The 22,314-nt window shown below is 44.4% G+C and overlaps 1 long non-coding RNA gene across 1 annotated transcript in view; it reads left to right on the top strand.

Annotated features, from left to right (window-relative positions):
• The window catches only part of LOC310714002, a 54,738-nt gene that overhangs the window by 3,838 nt on the left and 28,586 nt on the right, over positions 1-22,314 (top strand). The gene's annotated exons all lie outside the window — the stretch shown is intronic.

Raw genomic sequence — 22,314 nt, 5'->3', positions numbered from 1 at the left:
GTAAGTCAAATTCTATTTTAAATGCTTGCTTTCCCTCTGCCAAGCTTAAGCCAGCTCAGCTGGCAGGAGCCTGCTCCTGAATGGAGTTTGGAACTACTTTATCATGCATAATTTTTCTTTAGCTTATCATCAACATATACAAGCTATTGTAGAAAGCAAAATGAAGTAAGTATCATTGCCAACATTTAGATTTTTATAATAAAATCCTACTAATTGTGTTTCCCCAACTCAGTATGAAAAATGTGTATTTTTTTGAAAGCACAGGTGTACTCTCTTCCTTCTTACCATGCAATATGTTCCTGGCATTAACTATAAGTTCCAGAGCTGATCCCTAGTTCAAATTAAGTCCATTCTGGTTATAACAACTGACTTTCCTTATCACCAGTAGACTGCAGGGCTGAAGGGAGTTAATACCTCCATTCTGAGAGCCAGTGAAGGGAGTTTACATGCTTTTTGCACAGGGTTGAACAGACTGTCTGAAATCAGGATAGCACCCACACAATTCCAACTCTGTGACCTTATTGTCAAACCTTGTTAGCACAGCTTTCTTTCTATTTTTCCCCTCTCTCTCTTTCTCTTTTGAGAGAGATTAATTGTAATTTGTAACATCTGCAGGTATCAGATCAGCCACTGTTACTATTTCTCTTTGAAAATGGCAGCTAGACAATGACCCTGAAAAGAAGTTATTTGCACAGATAATATTTCACATTCTGTCAAGGCTTCTATTAACACGTTCCTTCTGTTTCAATAAAAGCATATTTTAAGACATCACGGTTCTTTGGAATTGTTAAGCATTGCAGCAAGGACAAATACGTTCCTTGAGAATGAATAAAAGTGCTAAACCTCTTATGGCAGGATCTGTCACTCATCAACAATGAAATTTTATCCCCTTTTAAAAGAGGCTTCAGATTTTGCTTCTCAAATAAATATAAATCAGCACCCTATTCTAACTGCTCTGAGAGATTCTTTGTTTCTCTGAAATGAAATCACATGGCACCCATCTGAAGAGGCTGCAGTAAATGCTTTAGCTAGTAGTACTAATGGCAGCTGGATAATTTCCAGCCCTTTCCAAATTTGGAGATGGGGAATGAAGATTCCACATTGGAGCAATTTTTTCCAGGCCAGTAACAGTCACTTTTAAGACTGGGCTGAATCCTTTGTTCAGGGATAGAGAGCTTGTGGCTCTCCAGATATTGCTGAACTACACTTCCCATCATCCCTGACGTTTTGCCATGGTAGATGGAGCTCAGAGGCGCTAGCTTCCGAAAGAGAAGGGGGCTCAACATTGTACATGTGATGTCACAACACTGGAGGAGCTGGGGGTGGAGCTGAATGTGATGGCAGCGCGGCTTCAATGGCCACGGCTTCTGCTGCTGCCTCTGCCACCACTGGCTGGGGGACTGCTTCCCTGCTCATTCCCGTCTGTGGCAGGAGGAGGAGGAGCTGGTTACTGAAGCCACGCTGCGTTTGGCTTCCTCAGGAGAAGCTGGGGGGGTGGGGTGGAGCCGAGCATGGTGGCAGCATGGATTCAATTACTGTGGCTCCTCCTCCTGTTGCTGTGGAAGGGAAGGAGCAGGGAAGCAACCCCTGGCTGGTGGCCATGGCAGGAGGAGGAAGAGGAGCTGGCCATTAAAGCCACGCTGTGCTTGGCTCTGGGCTTGGCCTCTTCTGCCACTTTTGAACATTGGGGCTTCTGGTGGCATCCCGCAAAAATGGGGAGACGCTGCCCCTGATGGGGTTGGTGGAAATTGTCAAAAAGCATCTGGAGGGCCCCACTGCTCACCCCTACATTAGCCAGTGAACAGTCCTGTTGAGGATACAGCATGGTTTCCAACTAAGTTTTACTCAGAGTTGACATACTGGAATTAATTAACCTAAGTTAGCCATGTCCTTTAATTTCAATGGCTCTACTCTGAGCAGGACTAACATTGGATACAACCCATACTTGTATCAGGGGTTGGGGGAGGAAGTTCAGTAACAGCAAAGTACAGGTGACTGTAAAACCCAATAACTTGAGCTATAGGTGAATAGTCTATAGAATCTTAAAGTTGGAAGGGACCCAAGGGTCATCTCGTCCAACCCCCTGCAATGCAGGAATCTCAGCTAAAGCATCCATGGCAGATGGCCATCCAACCTCTGTTTAAAAACCTCCAGGGAAGGAGAGTCCACCACCTCTGGTGGGAGTCTGTTCCACTGCCGAACAGCTCTTCCTGTCAGAAAGTTTTTCTGAATGTTTAGTCAGAATCTCCTTTCTTGTAACCTGAAGCCATTGGTTCGAGTCCTACCCTCCAGAGCAGGAGAAAACAAGCATATTCCCTCTTCTATATTGCCTATTGTTGAACCCCAGCCAGCAAGGTCAGTTATCAGGCATGGTGTGACCTATAATCTAGCCACAGTTCTCGACTCCCACCCTGTGGTAGTGTAGCACCCTGCTTGTGGTTAACGCTTAGCTGGAATGAAATATTCAACGCAGCAATAGAGAATTTAAAATAATTATTTATTTGTCAGACAAATAAATGAGAGGCACAGTGGTATATGGTTACCAAGCTCTGGCCTGGCCTCCTGCCATTATGGCCAGCACTTATATTCCCTTAATCCAGCCCCCTTTGCTCCTCCTTGGGCTGCCTCTGTCCAATCAGCCTGGTTGGATTTCCTATTGGCTGATTGCTATAACCAATCACAAAAAGATACACCCATATCCTTCTGTCCTTATAAGGAACACAAACAGCTATATATTGTTACATCTATAAATGACAAATAAGTAGTAATATATCTTACATGTGTCTCAACAAGGAATCTTAATTACCAGCTCACCTCTTGCCCTCCTTGCCCTATTGCCTTCTAAAACAAATGGTTAATCTTAAATTTTTATCTTAAACATATGTCAAGGATCTTGAGTTTCACATCAACATTGAAAGATATCCTTCATTTGAAGGTTTCTAAACAAATGTCTGACAGCTAATATATCAGGACAGCATTTGATGGCGTCTTCTTGTCTGGCAAGAGGCTGGACTGGTGGCTGACTTAATTTCAAGATAAATACAACTCTTCTAGCATTTGTTAAATCCTTTGCATAATTACATTTAAGCCAACATATTTAATACACAACACAGATAGCCTCTTAAAAGGAATAAGGCCTTTTTAAAGTAGAGAGAGAAAGAAAGAAAAGGACTCAGTTTAAAACAGTTTCAGAAGAAGCCTCCTCCCCTTCAGCAAGCTGCTTTTCCCATTATCTGTTTAAGGAAGAAACAGCTTTAAAAAGACTTCCCAGCTAGATGCTTTAAAAAGACTTCCCAGCTAGCCTCTCTTTCTCTGTCAGCTAGATGTTTTTTCTCCCATTTACCTCTGGCCTTAGAAAATACAGCTCAAGGTTTAAGAGAGGCCCATGGTATCATTTTACTATTTGCCCATTCCTAATTATATTTATCTCTGCCTTTGTTATCTTCTGTAACATGTAGGGTCAATGTCCTGCTTTTAGTCTGTAATTTCAGCTTTTATGACTTTGAGAATTGTTTTCTGCTATCAATCAAAAAGGGGCCCCTTGTCTTAGGAGAATGGCCAAGGTTTTCTCTGCCTGGCATTGAAACATTTGAAAATCTTTTAGGCTCTCTCTAATATACAAGTCCTGATCAAACATTAATAAAATGCAGGCTTATGCCTGATGCCTCATTCCCCCCTTTCAAGCTCAAGGACCTTCGTCCCAAGTGTCCTTGATAGCTTGACCTTCATCGTATTCCTGAGGTAAAGCTCTGTATAGGGCCATGATATGAGGTAGAGTTTCATTTGAAACCATCTTGCTAATTGTACTTCTAAAACATGAAATGATACATGGCATCATACATAAAACCATTACCACTACTGTCAAGAAAAACAAGCAAGACAATAGTATCCCTTTGAGTCCTGTGACATTAGGTAACCAATTGGTGAGCCATCCCATATCCCATCCTTCCCATGTTTGTACTGGGACATGTGCTATATTCTCCATCTTTGTGGCCAACACACGGATTGCCTCACCATTATCTGAAATGTTAAAGCAACAGGCATTCCCTGTCAAGTTCAAGACTCCACATAGGCCTCCCTGCTTGGCAAGTACATAATCCATTCCCATTTTCAGCTGCAAAATGGCGGCTCTACTTTCATCCAATTGTTGTGCAATAAGTCTCAAACTCCGGGCCGTTGCATTGGTTACAAGTTCCACTACTGCTTGCAATCGAATTATTCTGTTTAGATTATAAATAGGATCCCGTGCCCCTTGTATGAGCTCACCAGGATTCCAGGAGGCAGGATCATAATAGGCTATAATGCGCTCTGGTGGCCAATCATCAGTACCGCTCCAACTTTGGGTACTTCCTCCTGCTATATGAGAAATATCAGCGTTTCTTCGTGTTCGCTTGGGCAAATTAGTAGGCATAATCCACATTGGTGGTAATACCCATCCCAGGAAACAAGTCCCACTCCATTTGGAGGGGAGTTTCTTGTATGCCCATTCTCCACATATCCACCACAACCATCGTGTCTGAGGTCTTTGGTACGTGGAGTACAGAAGGCGAAATAGCAAAAGAGGTAGAGAGTTCACAGTGCAGTATGTTAGATTGCCTTTTTCTGTCACAGTTATGTTCCATACCACTTTCCATGCATGAATAAAAGGAGGTGCACAGGGCAAGGCATCCCGAGTTCGATAGGTAGTATCGTGTGCCCAGGTATTCTTAATATTATCCCAAGTATAGTGACAATGAGAAGAGCCTATCATGGTAGAATCAGCTGCATCTGATGATTTATGTACACAGAATTCCCCTTGTACAGGTATAACTCGTAATGGTTTAGTTGAGTTCCATCCGGGAAAATTCTGTACTTCTGTCTGGTTTGGTATTTCGCTTACCATACCAATGGCATCTAATGGTATCGGTAATAAGGGCATACCTCCCTCTGAATCATCTGGCCCAAGAGAGCAAACAAGGCAATTGGTCCTATTTGCAACATTGGCTACCATTTCAGCTAAACCTACCCACATATTGTGGTCATGGTGGAATCCATATTTAGTCAATTTGGCCAGATTCAAGGACCCTTCCCCTTCCCAAGGGATCAGGATTAATAATAGAATCATGTTGATGTCTAGCATATGCATTCCTTCCACAAAAGATTACCTTATAGTGATAGCAAATAAATATTAGTCCCAATATAATTCCCCCAGTGACAGAAATGGGGAACCACCAAGACCAAAACATATATCCCGAGGATCCCCAATGAGTAATATCTCTGATAATTGTTCCACAAGGGGGTGGGCAGTCAATTAATTGTATAAGAGAATCTTTCCTTTCACAATCGCTGGTTCAGATGCTCCTCAAGCTTCAGGCGTGCGCAGGTCAGCCAGCTTCCAGGTTGTGGCTGCAGCAGGCCGGTCGTCTAATGTTGCCCGTGACCTAGCCCGTTCCCGGTAGGGCTAGATACAGGGGTTTTTGGAGAGAGTCAGTTTAAGAGGATTAGAGGGGTCACCTTTGCACGTCCAACTGCCTTCGGACTTCTTCAAACGGGAGTGATGAATCCAGGGGGTCACCTCAGCTACCTTCACCGCTGTTGGAGTAGAGAGCAAGACGGTGTAAGGTCCACGCCACTTAGGTGCAAGTGGATCACGTTTCCACTCTTTCACCCATACGCTATCGCCAGCCTGGAACTGATGAATCGGCTCGGCAATGCTGCACGGCGTGCGCTCGAGGACCCACCTGTTAAGAGAAACAAAAACACGGGAGAGAGATTGCACTTGTCCCTGTGTCACATGGTCTCCTATTTGTTTAAGATCAGCTGGAATATCCTGAACAAAGGAGGGCGGTCTCCCATACAGGAGCTCAAAAGGTGACAACTTAAGTCTTTTTGTGGGTGCACACCGAACACGAAACAGTGTTATGGGTAACACATCTACCCATCCCAATCCCGTTTCCTGGGTTAATTTTGCCAATTGGGTTTTCAGAGTCCGATTCATTCTTTCAGTTTTCCCTGAACTCTGAGGCCTATAGGCTGCATGCAGTCTCCATTTCACTTGTAGGACTCGACATACTTCTTGTACTACTTGATCAATGAATGCTGGCCCATTGTCACTTCCAATGCATCTAGGTAATCCAAACCTCGGGATCAATTCAGTGAGGAGTCTCTTAGTTACCTCTCGTGCCTTTTCAGTTCGGGTGGGAAAAGCTTCAACCCATCCGGTAAGAGTATCTACAAACACAAGGAGATACTTGAATCCCTTAGAAGGGACCAGCTCTGTGAAGTCCACAATTAGGCTTTCCATGGGGACATATCCCACATGTTGGATTCCAGGAGGTTGTACCGGTCCCTGCCTGGGATTGTTTTTAGCACAAAGAACACATTTCTGTGAAATGCAAGTTGCTAATTGTGATAGGTTAATAATATACAACTTCCGACTGAGACTCTCTCTGGTTGCAGTACCGCCAAGGTGAGTAGATTCATGATAATTTCTTACAATTGTGCCTGCTAGATGATGAGGTACATAAATCCTATTGTCTGGCAGGATCATCCAACCGTCCTTCACAACTGCTCCTTCCTGTTCAGCCCACTTCCTCTCTTCTGGGGTATAGTGAGGTTTAACTTCTTCTGGAGCTACCTCTGGTATGAGGGCTGCTATAAATCCTCCCACAGGCTTTTGGGCTGCCTCTCGGGCTGCTTTGTCAGCAGCATGATTTCCTCTGGTTATTGGATCCCTTCCTCGTCCATGACCTTTGCAGTGCATTACAGCAATCTGTTCTGGAGCCCATACTGCTTCTAACAGGATTTCTACTTCAGGTCCATATTTCAAGGCCTTCCCGTGGGCTCCTATTAGACCTCTTTCTTTCCATAGAGCACCATGTGCATGCAGGGTTAAGAAGGCATATTTAGAATCAGTATAGATGTTTGCCTTACATCCGGCTGCCAATTGCAGAGCTCTAGTTAAACCTATAAGTTCAGCTTTTTGTGCTGAGGTGCCAGCAGGCAAAGCTTCAGCTTCCACTACTTCCTCATTGGTGACCACAGCATATCCTGCTCGTCTGGCACCTTCATGCAGGTAACTGCTACCATCAGTATAATATACAACATCTGGATTTTTCAATGGTTCATCTTTCAGATCGGGTCTACTGGAATAAACTTCATCCATTATTTGGAGACAATCATGTGATTCTTCATCATCTACCTCTGGTAGGGGCAGCAAAGTCGCTGGATTGAGCATATTCACTACTCGTAGATGAATCCTGGGATTTTCACACAATAGGCCTTGGTACCTAGCCATCCTTGGGTTCGTTAGCCAATAACTACCCTTATATTCCATGAGTGTCAGAACAGCATGAGGTACATTCACATACATTGTCTGGCCGAAGGTAAATTTATCAGCTTCTTTGACAAGGCTTGCAGTGGCCGCTACTGCCCTTAGGCATGGAGGCCATCCTTTTGCTACTGAGTCCAATTGTTTTGACAAATAAGCTACTGGACGGTTCCAACTTCCTAATCTCTGGGTCAGGACTGCCGCTGCAATCCCATTCTGTTCATGTACATACAGCTGAAAGGGTTTTTCCGAATTAGGCAGTCCAAGGGCTGGGGCCTCCATAAGTCGTTGTTTGATAACTAAAAAGGCTTGTTGCTGCTCAGGTCCCCATACAAATGGGTCCTTTTCTGCACCTCGAGTGCTTTCATGTAAGGGTTTGGCCAGACTGCTGAAATCAGGTATCCATAGTCTACAAAACCCTGCTGTTCCCAGGAATCCTCTGAGTTGTTTCCTTGTGGTAGGTTCCTTGATAAGGCAAATAGCTTCTTTCCTCTCTGGCCTCAATGCTCGTTGTTGGTGTGAGATGTCAAAGCCCAAATATTTGACCTTTTCTAAACATAACTGTGCCTTTTTCTGGGAAACTCGGTAGCCAGCTTGCCAGAGCAAGTGGAGCAGTTCCTCTGTACCTTCTTTACAGGTATCAAAATCCTTTGCTGCTAGTATAAGGTCATCTACATATTGCAGAACCACCTTTTCTCCAGGTATTGAGGGGTAACTTGTTAGATCCTTCGCCAAGGCAGTGCCAAATAAAGTTGGGGAATTTTTGAATCCCTGGGGCAATCTCGTCCAAGTTAGCTGGCCTTTTGTTCCTGTCAAAGGGTCTTCCCACTGGAAGGCAAATATAGGTTGGCTCTGTGGTGCCAGCCGGCAACAGAAGAATGCATCTTTCAAGTCCAATACAGTAAAAAATGTTGCTTCTGGTGGGATCAAACTCAGCAGGGTGTATGGGTTTGGTACATTTGGGTGCAAGGTCTCGATAGCCTGGTTTACGAGCCTCAAGTCCTGCACTGGCCTGTATTCATCTGTCCCAGGTTTTCGAACAGGCAAAAGGGGTGTGTTCCATTCTGATTGGCAGGGCTTAAGCAGACCATATTTTAATAGGCGGTCCAAATGTTTCTGGATGCCCTCTGCTGCTCGCCGGGGTAAAGGATATTGCTTTACAGATACAGGGGTAGCCATAGGTTTTAAGGTTACTACAATTGGAGCTATATTCTTGGCCATTCCTGGTGGGCTATTTTCGGCCCATACTCCTGGTGGCACCTGTAGAGTTCGGAGGAGCTTGTTTAACTCTGTATCCAATGTAGGTTGGACTTGCAGGGCTGACATTAGGCGCCATGATTGTTCCTTAGGTACTGAGAGGGAAATTATTCCTGCTGCCTTTGATGGCAATTTCATTTCTGGACCTCGAGGAGTGAAGGTGATTTGGGCCTGCAATTTGGACAGCATATCTCTACCTAAGAGAGGTATTGGACACTCAGGTATATACAAAAACTGATGGGTTAAACGATGTCCCCCAATCTGGCATTCCAAAGGTTGGAGGAAAGACCTCTTAGCTGACTGACCAGTGGCACTTTTAATGACTACACTTTTGGATGCCTTTTTCTGCAATAGTTCTGGGAGTACTGAGTATTCAGCCCCAGTATCAATCATAAAGTCTATTAAATGGCTTCCTAATTGGATCGTGACCGTGGGCTCCTGGAAGCCTAACTTTATGGAGTCCGGTCTTTCCTAGTCTTGGGTAAAATCCTCCTCTGCCAGTCCAATGACATTGTCCCTACTCCGTCCTTGTCCAGGTCTCTGATATCTTCCATCTCGAATCATTCCCCGTCCCCGTCCCTGGTTTCTTGGGCCGGAGCCTGGGCCTGGGCCTGGGCCTGGGCGTACTTCTTCCAACCTCAGGGGTTCAGGACACTCCCGCTTCCAATGACCCTCCTTCTTGCAATTTGCACATTGATTCCTTCCCAGTGGTGGATTCCTTCCCCGCCCTCTTCCTCCATTTAAGGGGCGGTAGTCTTGCTTCACTGCTGTGGCTAGCATTACCATCTTTTCCTTCTGCCACTTCTTCTTCTCTTGTTTCTCAGCCTCATCCCTATTCCGATAAACTCGGCGTGCAATGGCCATAATTTGGCTCATCAGCATCCCTTCCCATCCTTCTGATTTCTGAATTTTCTTACGAATGTCAGAAGCGCACTGGGCCACAAATGTAGCAGTAATCATTCTGCTGTTTTCAGGGGCTTCAGGGTCAAAAGGAGTCCATATACGATAGGCTTCTTGCAGCCTCTCTAAAAAGTCTCCTGGACTCTCATTTGGTTTCTGTTCTACTTCTGAGACTTTAGACATATTAGTGGGCTTCTGGCATGCCCTGCGGATACCTTGCACAAGCGTCTGGCGGTAGGTGGTAAGTCTGGCCAGGTGAATTACATTGTTTGGATCCCAATTAGGATCTTCCAAGGGAAAGTTGTCTTGGAGATGACGGTCAATATTAAAAATATTTCCCACTCTGGCCTGCTCACGCAAATATATCTGTGCCTTTTCAATTATGTCTCTCCTTTCCTCAGTGGTGAACAGAGTATTCAGGAGCTGGCGGCAATCTGTCCAAGTAGGACTATGAGTATTTATTATTGAAGTCACCAAGTCCATCATAGCCTGAGGTTTTTCTGCGAAAGATGGGGTGTGTGTTTTCCAATTCATCAGATCTGTAGTCGTGAATGGAATATATTGCAGGGTCGAAGTTCGAGGTGGCCTTGGTCCAGGTAGCCCGTTAACCAGCACAGGCTCCTCAAGTGCATCAAATACTCTTCTGAGAGGGGCTACTACGTGATCTTTCTCTTCGCTTTGCTCTAGGGGCCTTAAATCATAGGGGATGGTATTTGTCCCAAGGCGTTCTTTTAGCAGCTTTATACGCCTGGCTGTATTGCTTGCTGACCGATTAAGGTCTCCCTGTAACTTCTGTAATAATTCTCTAGGACTTGGATGTACAGGGGTTTGGGGTAGGCAATCAGTTGTTTCACTAAAAGAGACTGTAGATGGAGTTCTACTGGGACTCACAGATGGAATAACCACTTCTGCTTGGGCTTTATTATAGGCCTCCAATGCCTCCTGAAGATATTTATCATAATCTATCAAGGAATCAAGTTCTGTGACTCCAGCCCCATTATTCATTCCACTTTCTTGCCTTGGGGTTACAACTGGTGGAGTGTTTGGATTAGGCTCCCTTCGATGTGGAGCATAGGGTGGAGGTGGAAGCAGCTCTTCCTCTGGTCCCTCAAAAATGGGTTTGAGTTTATTTGGCAAGATTCCTTTCCTAGCTTCGGCTTTTACAGCCAATAATTTGCATCGTTGGACTTTGCATTCCCTTATCCATGGAGGATTTTTATTTAATGTGCTCAGCCAGGAATCTATATATGAAAATTGTTCTGGGCACCCTCCAATTTCTTTGGCAATGTTAGACCAAAGTTTGCTTACTAAATTTATATCAAAAGTTCCCTGAGATGGCCATCCAGTATTTTGCTTCGGCCACTCTAATTCACATAACGTTCTCAGGCGCTCTGGCGTCATTTTGACTCCATATGCCCCTGAGAAGGCTTTATTAAAATTATTTAACATACATTCAAGAGGTGTATTTTCCCCTTTTGAACCCCCAACTCCCATTGTATGGCCCTGTGAAGTATCCACTCAGTCACTCACACACACGCTTTGTGGGGTTTCTTGCCCAGATGGAGTCGCCTCACTGGGAACCGAAGTACTACCCACTCCACACTCAGGTCAGCTACAGATTGCTCTGTACTTTCTCACACATACAATGCGCTGGATACTTCACCACACACTACCTCCCAACTTCCCCTTTTCCCCCACCAGACCACCATCTGATATACCCAACCACCTAGCGTACTCAGTTCCCACTTACTGAGACGCAGAAGTTTGATCAAGACTTCTCTTCCTCCCAATTAATTGGAGGGCCAAAACCCCTTAGTGCACTTACCCCTGGTTGGTTCCGTTTCCCCCCGGTCCGTCGCCGCCAGTGAGCAGGGTATCAGACAGACGAGACTTCTGCGTTCCCCCTGGAAAAATTTACCAGTGCGCGCTTGGGTAAGCAGTTTAGAGATCCTCTCTCTTGTACCCTGCTCAGTAGAGCGAAGGGGCTGCGTTCCAGCAGACCACTTATCCGAGTCACAGGGCACCATAAAATGTAGCACCCTGCTTGTGGTTAACGCTTAGCTGGAATGAAATATTCAACGCAGCAATAGAGAATTTAAAATAATTATTTATTTGTCAGACAAATAAATGAGAGGCACAGTGGTATATGGTTACCAAGCTCTGGCCTGGCCTCCTGCCATTATGGCCAGCACTTATATTCCCTTAATCCAGCCCCCTTTGCTCCTCCTTGGGCTGCCTCTGTCCAATCAGCCTGGTTGGATTTCCTATTGGCTGATTGCTATAACCAATCACAAAAAGATACACCCATATCCTTCTGTCCTTATAAGGAACACAAACAGCTATATATTGTTACATCTATAAATGACAAATAAGTAGTAATATATCTTACATGTGTCTCAACAAGGAATCTTAATTACCAGCTCACCTCTTGCCCTCCTTGCCCTATTGCCTTCTAAAACAAATGGTTAATCTTAAATTTTTATCTTAAACATATGTCAAGGATCTTGAGTTTCACATCAACATTGAAAGATATCCTTCATTTGAAGGTTTCTAAACAAATGTCTGACAGCTAATATATCAGGACAGCATTTGATGGCGTCTTCTTGTCTGGCAAGAGGCTGGACTGGTGGCTGACTTAATTTCAAGATAAATACAACTCTTCTAGCATTTGTTAAATCCTTTGCATAATTACATTTAAGCCAACATATTTAATACACAACACAGATAGCCTCTTAAAAGGAATAAGGCCTTTTTAAAGTAGAGAGAGAAAGAAAGAAAAGGACTCAGTTTAAAACAGTTTCAGAAGAAGCCTCCTCCCCTTCAGCAAGCTGCTTTTCCCATTATCTGTTTAAGGAAGAAACAGCTTTAAAAAGACTTCCCAGCTAGATGCTTTAAAAAGACTTCCCAGCTAGCCTCTCTTTCTCTGTCAGCTAGATGTTTTTTCTCCCATTTACCTCTGGCCTTAGAAAATACAGCTCAAGGTTTAAGAGAGGCCCATGGTATCATTTTACTATTTGCCCATTCCTAATTATATTTATCTCTGCCTTTGTTATCTTCTGTAACATGTAGGGTCAATGTCCTGCTTTTAGTCTGTAATTTCAGCTTTTATGACTTTGAGAATTGTTTTCTGCTATCAATCAAAAAGGGGCCCCTTGTCTTAGGAGAATGGCCAAGGTTTTCTCTGCCTGGCATTGAAACATTTGAAAATCTTTTAGGCTCTCTCTAATATACAAGTCCTGATCAAACATTAATAAAATGCAGGCTTATGCCTGATGCCTCAGTAGATGGATCAATAGTTTTAGATGTTCAGAAGTATACTTTATTCAGTTAATTCTGTACTGCTGTTAGAGAAGCTACTGAAGTGTTAAATCCCTTCCCCCCTTTTGGTCAACAGTTAACAAAAAGTGTAAAAGTGCAGTCTTCCAGGGAATTCACTTTACTAACATATGTTTTCCTGAAAAAACATATTTTTGCTTCTTCAATCTAAACACACTGGTCATTCTGACTTTAATTTCTGCTCAGCAAATGGAAGAGATGTGAAGCAAAAAATGTTTAGAGCATAATATAACCATGAAGAATTAGCCTCTCCGGTTGATTAAAATGCACACACACAACAAATTATAGAACACAAACCAGATTGTTAAATTAGTGGATAAAGAGAACAGAGTCGATGAAATTGATCTTTGTTTTCAATATATCTAGCCACAAAATTTAATCTTGAAGATTAATATCAATTTGTCTTGGACAGAGAACCATTTTGTAGACTATCAACACAGAAAGGTTGTTAATTGGAATAAATGTGTTAAATGTGTTATGTGTTAAGAGGGCACAATAAGAGGAGGAGGCAAAGGGGAAACATCCATTGCACAACTTCGGTGAGGAGACTTCCAGCTGCCACTGGAATAAATCTTGATTTTGCATTACAACACATCTGTGGTCATCAGCAGGTTAACTGTTAAAGTATCTTACAATGTGCTGCTTAACTTGAAAAGGAACAAAGGTATTGTATGTTGTATCTTCACACAATTTATTTGAATGATCGGGAATGATCGGGAGAATGAGACTACCTAGTGAGCTTCACAGCTGTGTGGGAATCAGAGGTTACAGTCTTATACAATGTATACAAACTTTATACCTCTAGGGCCCAGAAAAGACAACTGAAAATTACTGAGGCTCACCAGTCACAAAATGGTAGTGCAGGGTAAAGTCAGTCACAAAATGGTGGCAGATAGAGGCAGAGTTTGTTGCTATTTTAATCAATATAACAATTACCTATTCATTTTGGTGTGTTTTCTTGCATTGCTACTGTATAATTTGGTTTCTTTGGCCTGAAGCCCCAGAAGCAGAGAGTGGCACTTTAGTTCTTGCTTCTTGGAAGTAGGAGATTAAATGGGTGCAGAAGTCATTCTGCCTCACATTTCTATTCATTTACCAAGTAAGCCTAGGCCCAGTTCCCCTAAGACAAATCTGCATGCAGCAGTGAAGAGGTGAGCTTGTGTAGCCCACTGCATAGCCCTCACCTGACAGCTTTGAGCTTCAGATAGATTGTAGATGAAAGCACACCTGTTAGACTATATACAGCACACCTGTTAGTGAATAAGACTGTGCATGAGATTCACCATGCAGCTAGGAATCTTTCAGTTGAGGCTTCCTGATTCTGGAATGTTCTCATTGGTGAGGGCCACTTGATGCTATCATTAACATACTTTTGGTGCCAGGTAAGACTTACTTCTTTTCCCAGGCATTTGATGGATTAGTATGGTTTTGGTGTCTATTAATTGTTTGCTGCTGAAATTTTTGCTGTTGTTTTATTGGAATTTGTCTGTAATTCATTGGGGTTGGGTTTTTTTTTGCTATATGCCATGCTTTATGCTTTTAAATGTAACTTGCTTGGATGTTTTTATGTATCAAATAACTACAAAATTGAATACCAACACACACTCACTCACACTCACACACACAGTTTCTGCTTTTGCCCCAGTCAGCTTGGGGTGAGAATATGAAAAAATGCCCTCAAAGTACTCAACCATTATGTTACTTATCTGGTAAAGGAATTAAATTCTATAATCTGTATTATGCAAGGGTTTATGAAACGTCTTTCTCTGGCTTTAAATGTTAGGAATTTTCTGTCTTGGTGCAGGATGGTGAAGCAGTTTGAACAAATTCATTGGACAAGCTGGTGAATAGGGAGAGAGAGAATTTCCTTGTATCAAACTTTAAAGTTAGTCAAGCCTTTTCTTGTATAGTTTTTTAAAACATCGTTCTAAGAAACCTGATTTTCTCTGGTGGGTTACAACCATTTGCAGATTTGAAAAGTGCCATTTATATTCTTGTGGCTGCTGAAGCAATTTCATATTTGGTAGGCCTTGGACCTTTTGATACTCATTTTTGAGGTGTTTATAGATCATTGTGTAAGATGAGGCTGCTGCACGTGACAAGCAGAACCTTGGCACAGGATGAGGCTAATTTCCTCTGACTGCAGAGATTAATGATACTCTTTTTTTTCCTTTTTCTTTTTAGTAATACAAAGAAAATCTCTTCAGCAGATGAACTTTCCTATGACACTGAGGGGGAGGGAAGAGCTCTAGTCCATTCATTCATTCATTCTCTCTGTGCGTGTGTGCCCTTTCCTTAGCTATTTGTGGGAGATGGAATGAGCCCAAAGAACTCTGCCAGTTCCTTTTGGGAGCTACTTATGGTGGCTGGGGGAGGTGAATGCAGTCCAAATCTCTTGGAGGAAAAGTTAGCTTATTATTATTACTATACTAGGAATGCCAAAGCCAACAGTTTTTTCAGCTCCATCCATGCATCCACCCACCCATCCAAAGTGGTTATATACTACTTACATCTCAAACCCCTCCCAAAACAGCTTCCAAATGATCATTAGCAAAGGTAACCCTAATAAGAAAAATCCCAAAGTCCATATTAGGGCCAAAATAGCACGGATTCAAAAGCTTGCACACTATTATATTATACTATTGCACAATTTGGTTGGCAAAGAAAGGTGTTTGGACTTTAAAGAGAGAACCATTTTCATAAGCACAACAGGATAATTTAAGCTTCATCTACATAAGAGAATCTTTCCTAGAGCTCTATCCAGGTACTATGGAGGCCTGCCTGAGTGCTGCTTCTTCTCCCTCTGATAGCCTCACCAGTGGCAGGTGGTTTTCATTCACTAAGGCTGTGTACACATTACTGTCTTAAAATGCAGCTTGGGCATTCTTAGTGGCCAAGCCCACAAATAGGACATGATTGCAAGAGCACTCTCCACAGCATACTGCCTCCCACTGGGCTGAGCATGACTCTGTGCCATGGCCACCTAGGTTGCATTCAGGTCAAATTATTCAAGCCATTGTAAACTGACTTTTAGAGTGGCTCTTGCCAGATGCAGTTAGTGCCCAATGGGGATTTTGCCCCTCAGATTTCAGTAATGGTCCCATATTTATGTTCAGGTACATAATACCTAAAAGAACAAGAATGCTAAATGAAGTTCTTACCATTTTCAGGAAAACGTACAGTTCTTAAAACTTTGCCCAGCAACTGTGGAGACTGAACATGCCCTCCACTGGCTGACTGGATTATAGCATCACAATAAGGTTGTTTGATCTATGCCTATTCAGTTGGGGGTTTCATTCTCACTTCTGTCTTCTTTGATAGCTTTTGTTGTCACCTGTCAAGCCTCTAATTATTGTCAGGAGCTTAAAGTGGGCAGGTAGACGAGGAGGAGATGAGGTCTTTGTTCTTCCACTCACTGTTACTGAGCGGAGTCAGTCTTGACTTTCTTGATCAATCTGCCAACATTTTTTTTCTTTCTGAGGACGAGGAGCTTGCAAAACTTATTTGGGTGGAAAATGGGGCACCAAGGATCTGTCTTTCCTCACTCCCATTTCTAGGGAACTGGAAGGGGTGTGTGAGACCAGAAGGCAAAGGACAGCATTTGGGGAGAGGGGTTTACTAGACTTGACTGAAAGGAGGGAGATGGCATGATAGAAGTGCAGTCTAACATATTGCTTGTCCCCCAAATTTCAGAGTGAATCCCCCTTGCCTGGTGGGAGGGGGGATAAAGGCGATGGCAACGGAGTAGGACAGTTGTCTATAGACAGAGAGGAGAAGGTGTTGGGCGGGTGGAAGATCCTTTCATTTGCTGGCTTATGGGACAGTCTTCTGTTATGGCACTTAAGTTGGGGCTCAAAGTAGATACCAGGAATGCTTGGGGTGGTGCTTGAAATTATGTAATAATTCTACCAGGGGTGCCAGGTATAGGGATGCAGGGGCTCCAGCCTCCCATATTTTGGGGGAGGGGCTGTACCCACCCAATATTGAGGGGGTTGTTATTACCTGCTGCTGCCAGGCACCCTCCACATGCCCCAGCCTCTGCCTGGCAGGCCAGGAGCCAGGTGGGGGATGAGTAAGCGTGAAGATTGCCATCTGCATGTCCTGCCCCCACCTGGCGCATGCTGGGCGGCATCATATGATGCGTCATGTGGCCATGACGCATGTGGCAAGTCAGCACCCGAATTTCACCATCCCCCAAGGATAGTGTCATATGTCTTTCAGCTCCTGCTCTTTAATCCTAAACCTGTGGGGCAGGCTGCAGTTGTGGTTCGAGGACCCGATCCCCGCGTAGTGGAATGAAAACACAAGGACACGTAATATAAGGTTAATGGGCAAGAAAAGGCCACAACTTTATTGATTACAGCAAGTGAAAAGGTATTGGCTTAGGCATTGGATTACGTCAGCTGACTCGACCCCCTCAGAGAGGGATGAGTCTAAAACAGGGGGGGTTATTCACCAGTAGGTGGAGCCTGTTGATGCTAATCCAACTATAAGCTCTCCCCTGATGTCACCGAGGGTCGTGCCATGGCCTCCCACCACGCAGGCATCGGACAGAATACACGACCGCCGGATTCCTTTAACGGAATACCCAAAATTGAAGGCGCAGGCGATGGCCACACCTAGCCCTTCGACACACCACAACACATATTCCAATGCCTAACTGCCACCCGAGCCCAAAAGGCTCACCGCCAATACCCTCACAGCTGTAACCAATCCCTGATGCTGCTGCTGATGCTATTTAACCAAATGTCATTCCCTTGTTCTGAAAGATGAACCCCATCATTCCGGTACAAGGCCTGATCGCCAATCCGGATATGGTCGTGAGAAATGACTCGGCCATTCATAAAGCGCACCCAACGGGCTATTGCATGATTTAAGAGTTTCCTGGATTTTTCAATGGCCATACAGTTCTGTGCACCGCGCCAAACAATTCTCTTCAGGAAGGAGGACCAGAACACCGTTGTTCCGGGACACAAGGCAGCAATCTCATCCAAATCTCTTTTTATGTTCCATGACAAGTCTGCACTTCTTCTGTTAACAAGGTCATTTTCCCCTAATTGAAGGATAAGGATGTCGGGAGGGCCAAACATGGCGACTTTCTCCCTCAGCAATGGCACAAGCTCTTCCCAACGCATGCCTCGTCTCGAAAACCAGGAAACTCGCACTCCAGGTGGCAACCCAAGATTAGGGGTGAGGCCGCAGCTAGCCCAATGGACTATACTGTGGCCGCAAATCCAAACACTTTTTCTGAGAACGGCTGAGAATAAAGGAAAGAGAAAGACGGGTAAGTAGAGGTAATGCAGCGGAGCGCATACTAATGAATGTAACCTTTATAAGCATCGGATTTCCACCGGCCCATTTCTTTAATCCTATCCGCTGGCAGACCCAAGCTCGTTGCTGTTGTGGTGGCGCCAATCCTGAATGAGTGTGCAGCATAATCCTGGGAAGATAAACCACAGGCATCAATAGCTTTGCGGAGTACCCTTGTGAATTGGTGTCTCAACAAAGGTGACCCATCCTCGTGAACCAGGAGCGGGCCAGGACCGGGCAGTCTGAGGTAAAGGTACCATCTAGTGTCCTTGACCGGGCATGGGCCCCGCTGCGCTGAAGCTGTAAGTTTTACGAGGGAACCCCTACCTGCTTGATCCATTTTGGATTGACGTATCCGCACCGTCATGCTAGCTTGGGACAACTGCACGTCCTCCGTGAGGAGGCTGCGCGTTGACCCAGTTGCGTTAACCTCGGCTACTACTTCACCGACCCTCAAGGCGCCAAAAAAGGCGATCGCATATGCAGCGGAAAAAAGGCGGGCCTCAAACTTGGTCCAGCAGATTGACCTAAGCTTTGTGCATATCTGAGAGAGCAGCCCGTCAGAAATTGGCTTAGCATATGCTGTAGAAAAGAGGCGGGCCTCAAACTCGGTCCAACAGATCGACTTAAGCTTTATGCGTATTTGAGAGAGCAGCCTGTAAGAAATTGGCTTATGGCCCTTGGCTCTAGCGGGTTGCAGCTTACCCCAACCTTCAATAGCTATGCGGATCAGGAAGTCACTGCACGGGTCGGAGGAAAACATGGCTTTACAAAAGAAGCTGATGGCGGCTACGTGTATCTTTAAAGTTTGGGGGGCCCGGCCTAAAGGAGGCTATAACGTATGCCGCAGAGAACACCCGGGCCTCAAACTTGGACCAGCAAATTGACCTAAGTTTCATACCGATTTGGGACAGCAGCTCATAAGAAATAGGCTTGCGGCCTTTGTTACTTGGAGGCTGCAGTCAACTCCAACCTTCAATTGCCCTGCGGACCATGAAGTCACAGCACGAATCGGTGGAAAAACATGGGTCTACTAAAGAATGTGATAGTGGCTATGTGTATCCTCAAAGTTTTCGAGGCTCAACCTAGGCCATGAAGGTGTGTTAAGTATTGCAGAACGTTTTCTGTGGAGGGTGTAACATTAGTGGAAAGGGAGGATACTTTGGACCTGAACCCCATGAATTCACACCAGACCTTCTTATATGATCTAAGCGTAGAGGGTGCGACAGATGCTAATACTCCCTTAATCCCTTCACATCTACAAGGTTCCACAGGTGCTCCGGAACGGGTTCTGGCAGTGGCTGAGCCCTGGGAGCTATGCTCGGAAGCAAGACACCGGAGGACGAATGATCGGAGTAGGCGCGACACCCTCTCAGAACGCAATGACTGCTTAGCCAGTATGTTGACCACCGCCTGGTTATCAGTTCAGAAGCACACCCGGCGATTCTGGAACTCCTCAGTCCAAATGTGAACAGCCACAACTAAGGGGAAAAAACTCCAGAAAAGTGAGATCCCGCGTGATAGCCTCGCCTTGCTACTCTGCTGGCCATTGTTGAGCACACCAGCGTCCCCTAAAGAGTAAACTGAAGCCCAAGGACCCCGCGGCATCAGTGAACCTGGAAATCTGAGGACAGGTTGAGGATTTCCTGCCGTAAGGAGACTCTACTGTAGCGTTCCAGAAACGTGATCCAGATATCAAGGTCTGTCTTAACCGATTTTGGGAGTCTTACCCTGTGGTGCGGTTTGTTTGTTTGTTATTTTATTTTATTTTATTTTATTTTATTTTATTTTTTAAGGTTAGGTATGCACACAGGCCCCAAGACTCAATTTGTATCATGACTTTTAAACTTCTGATTTGTTTCTGAGTCACTTGGTGCTCTCTGTGCTGAATCTGAAGGGGGCTGGCACACAGACTAGCTGAATGTGGATGTTCATTATGAACTGTATCATAGTATAGTACAGTGATTATAAAAATATCTGCTTGAGTATACGTTTTCATCATGTGTAAAACTCATAAGGAATAAACAAATAGTTCTATATTGTGATCAAGTAACTCCTAGAACAAAATTGTAAGTTTTAGCTTCAGAAAACCAGTTGCTTCTAGCCAACATCCTGTTGCCAATGTAGCTAAAATTTTAGCACTTTTGATTGTTAGTTGATAACAAGATTGTTAGTATGACAAGAGATTGGTGGGATGCTCTCCTACAGATTTCCAAAACTGTTGTACTACAGACACAGCCAGGACATTCCAGACACAGCCAGGACATTCCAGAACAATTCTATCTGATACTGTAAATGTCAGGTTTCAGTTTCACTCTAGCTAGAAAGAACTGCTACATATGCAACATGTACCAGAAGATTGCCAAAGGTGAGCTCTTGGCCAAAGCGTTATCCACTTCAGTGAAGTGTTATTTCTCACAAAACTAGCAATTTGTTTACTAACTATACATGTTCCCTAATATGGTTAAAGCATTGAAATTATGCGATTCCAACTGTTGGGCTTAAAGGCTTACTAGATTCTAGGACTAAGGACTAAATCATTATTGTACTTCTTTGCAATTTTGCCCACAGCTGCCCTGCTCATTGGAAGAACAGGAAATGGATCTGGAACACTTCAAAGCAGTACCATTGCTCCCATGTGTCTTCCTGTTTGGGCTGTCATTTGGTTAAAGCTGTGGTCTTGCTCTTGTAGTTGATCTGGGAGAAAAAGGCAGGTTCCCCAGGAAAAAATAATTCCTGTCTGAGGTGTTATGGAATGATACATTTGGTTGCCTAATAATCTCAAAAGGGGGGTGGGTCTGGGAAGGAGTGCGTCTGTCCTGGAGACCAAGCAGGGGCTAAGTGGTGGCCCTGTTGGGTTCATCCCAATTAGCTGTATGCCATAGTGTGACTCCAGAGGCGGAGCTAGCTGCTCTGGCACCTGGAGTGGCACACATAGTGTGTACCCAGGGGCGGGGCTAGCTACCCATGGGGCGAGGCGAGCGTCCTTTCCCTTACTGACTTCTGATTAAGAGAGTCCTTCGCGGTTAAGGAGCCAACTACTGGGATTCTGAAACCCTCTGAGAAACCCTTCCAAAGATAGGATGCTGCACTTCCGTCCGGATGGATAGACAAGAGGTTGAGGAGAGGAGAAAGCTGAATTGGAGAAAATGCTAGACCCAGAAGGACTTTATCGATGGTTCCCTGCTGCGGGGGATCGTCTGGAACTAGAGTGGTGGAAGCCCTGACTTCCCCGAAAGGGCCGCTTCCCTTTGTAACACGCTGTGGCTGGGTGAGCCCCTGCACATCTCTCACACTCGTGCGGGTACTTACAAGACTGCCTTTGGCATTGCCCTTTATTGAATTACCAGCACACCTTGCGTTTTAAATCCTTTCTAACGCCCCCTGCTTGAGGCGGAGTCCGGATCCCGACCACAACCACTCCCCTCTCTTGCAGGACGAGAGTCTTTATTGGCAATACAAAAAAGGCACTTTACACATGTTTTGGTGCTATTCTAATTATTGCTGCACATGTTCCAGGACTCAGCCTAACAGCAGATTTGGGGGCTGATCCCTTCTACAATATAAACTCTGCACTCCAACCAACCCATTCTCTCCCAGGGCACTGATCTGTGGAGGAGATTTGCTAGAGGGCTGTAGAGATTATATCTGAGATATTCCTTTTCTCCAATTTTACTTTTAGCTTCATATTTATGCTAACAGGAACCATAATTGTGGGTGTATGTTGTGTGTTTTAACGAAAGCTGGTTCAGATTATGAATGTAAGGTGTTTGTGAATCTAACATGTCACAGAAGGTACATAGGAAGCCTTATCCAGGAAAACTTTTATATGTGAATATATTCATGGAAATGGCATTCTTTACTTGCAGCAAAGATGATTATACCACAGCTGAACTGAAGGGCATGAAAAGCCATGAGGAAATACAGTGCAAAACTTTGCACTCCTAGCCATGCTTCCCCACTTGTCATTAGAATAAGATGTATTTCAGGTTCTTTCCTGTAGTTGTCCCCCTGTGTTTAGGGCCTGTCTATACTGTGGTTTACCACAGCTGAAGTATGTGCTGTTTTTGAGTCAGGAAGTCTGTACATCATTGTATTTGGGTCTCTAAAATCTTTTTTTAATTCATGACAGTTGCAAACACATTCTATATTCATACATGAGTGAATTAACCTTTGCCCTAAACACTATTCCCAGCTGGCGC

This window comes from Podarcis liolepis, assembly GCF_965112155.1.
Source record: "Podarcis liolepis genome assembly, chromosome: 8".
Taxonomy (NCBI): domain Eukaryota; kingdom Metazoa; phylum Chordata; class Lepidosauria; order Squamata; family Lacertidae; genus Podarcis; species Podarcis liolepis.
Note: the sequence above shows the minus strand (reverse complement) of the source record. Positions and strands in the feature narration are given on the sequence as shown.